This window comes from Hylobates moloch, unplaced genomic scaffold (genome assembly GCF_009828535.3).
Source record: "Hylobates moloch isolate HMO894 unplaced genomic scaffold, HMol_V3 SCAFFOLD_24, whole genome shotgun sequence".
NCBI classification, from domain to species: domain Eukaryota; kingdom Metazoa; phylum Chordata; class Mammalia; order Primates; family Hylobatidae; genus Hylobates; species Hylobates moloch.
Window position 1 is genome coordinate 469,978 of NW_026652299.1, and position 2,421 is coordinate 472,398.

Here is a 2,421-nt window from a genome sequence, read left to right on the forward strand (position 1 = left end):
CTACCGCTGGGAATCCCAAGACAGCTGCAGGGACCCAGAGCTGGAGACCACCTGCAGTCACTGACTCTCCCAGCCAGTTCCAACCCCTTCCACAGCCAGGACACAGAGGCCTGGGTGAAGAAAAGTAAACGCCCCCAAGCTAAAGGAGAAGCCCAGCAAAGGCTGGGCCCCAGCTCTCATGACCCCTGGCAAGGGCACGGTGTGAGCAGGTGCGTTCAGGTGTCCAGGCAGGTGCAGGAACCTCATTTTCACAGGCAGCACCATCTCTGCTCAGCAATCCCTGAGCCCAAGGGCTTTGTCCTCTGCCATGCTGGGGCCTAGAAACACTACAGGCTGGAGTGAAGTCCCAGCAGGAGGAGGCAGCAGACAAGACCTGCACCAGGCGAGTCAGTGGCGTGACGCCCTTACCCTGCCTGAGCTGCAGCTCCATTTCACAGATGTGCACGCCGAGATGCGGATGGAGGCCCCTCGGTCAAGGTCACAGGACTCACAAGACATGAAGAGCCGACCCTGGGCAGAAAGTCATCTTCCTGAGCCCAGATCCAGGTGCAGCCAAGGGCTAGGGGCCGGGAGGGGGCCCAGGCAGGAGCAGAAATCCCGGGAATGCGGGGCAGAGCTGTGACAAAGGCTGCAGGCCCACGTGGGTGGAGAGGCTCGGAAAGGATCCAGCCTCAGACCACAGCCCCCGCTACACTGCAGCCCTTCCTGGCTGGAGTGGCCTCCACTCTGCCTGCCCCTCCCCAGGGCTCTCCCCATGTGGGGACAGGAGGGGCTGGCACTAGGGCCCTCACCTGCATGGATGAACCAATGAGGGAGAAAAGGAGGGAGTGACGGAGGGAAGGAGAGAGGTAGGGAAGGAGGAAGGAGAGAAGGAAGGAGGCCTGAGTTCCCATCTCTACCGCTACCCTCAGCCACCCCTGGGCTCGAGACCTATGGAATTCTTATGGAATTCTCTCTTCCCCAACAGCACACCTGGCTTTTCTGCCCCATCACTTCAATGGACATGGTATTACACCAGACGACTTTATACAAAAAAGAAAAATGGAGCATTGTCACCAGCACCTCACGGAAACAAATACATATTACATTGCCACATGTCACATCCAATGCACATTCCCGGGCAAGGTGCTGTAACCGGTGCAGATCTGGACAGCAGCCCACAGGCCCAGGCAGGGCCCCAGCAGGTGTCCAAGGAACAGGAATCAGGTTGCAACCACCTGGCCCTGCATTTCCCCCTCCAGCCTCCAGGCTGCCCTGACGAGGCTGAACACAGCACCATGAAGATGAGCTGTTGAAGACAATCCTTCGTAAGAACCTTCCATCAGCACATGGACAACAGACGCCAGCCAGCCACCGGTCCACAGAAGGTCCTCGGAGAACACGGGGTCAAGATTGAAAGCAACCTCGATGGTTTGTCTCGTGGGCCTGGAGGTGCTGGAGGGGCCAGCCCGGGCAGGGTATGGTGGGTGCTGCACACGGACACACCAGGTCAGGTGGGCTCCCTTCTTGGATGAAACTCTTCATGGTCTTCTGGCTCCTGACACTCCTCATCCGCTCCAGGGAGCGGAGCCTGCAGGAGGATGTCCTCGGCCTAACCCCCATAGGTGCTGAAGTCCGAGGCAGGCAGGCATCCCTCGGGTGCCCACCATGGAGGCAGGTCCAGGGATCCCACCCAGAAAGCTCTGACCTCTGTTTCCACCCAACACAGCACCGCATGAGCTGGCAACCAGGGTCTAGACTCAGTGCTAGAAAAACGTACCACAAAATGCTTCTCACGTCCACGGGTTTTGTTGGTGGTTTTTTAATTTTGGATCAACAAAAAAAGAACATAGCAGGCTCTCAGGTATACAAAACAGGTAATATTAGGTAAACATACAAACTTCACCTTTACAAAAAAACAAACCACACACACACATTTCTGTTAATACACATAAAGCACAATATCTTACCAAAAATAAAGAATTTGGGTTCTGTCCAAATACTGGCAGCAGAGGGAGTGACCGCCACCACGGCACCAGGGCACATCGACAACACAGATAGAAGCGGCAATGCATCTCATGTGCCGCGTGGGAACACAGCATTCTAGGTGTGCACTGCGGGGAACAAGGTGTCACTCAGCCACAAACAGGGGCTCTGGGGCAGGTGCCGCAGGGACGGCATACGATTGGTTGACGCATAGTTCTTTCAAAATGGCTTAAATTAAAAAATAAAGCAGGGTAAGGGAGAAACACAAAGCCAGAAACATTTAGGAAATGATGCATAGGTAAGGTATACCATGTTTATTTTAATACATCTCATTAGTTTGCATCTTGCTAGGAAAAATACCATCGCGCTGTCCTGACAGTTACAGCAGCCTGTGTGTTATCGGTGTAAATGTCATCCAAGAGATAATTTAAAAAAAAAAAAAAAAAAAAAAAAAAA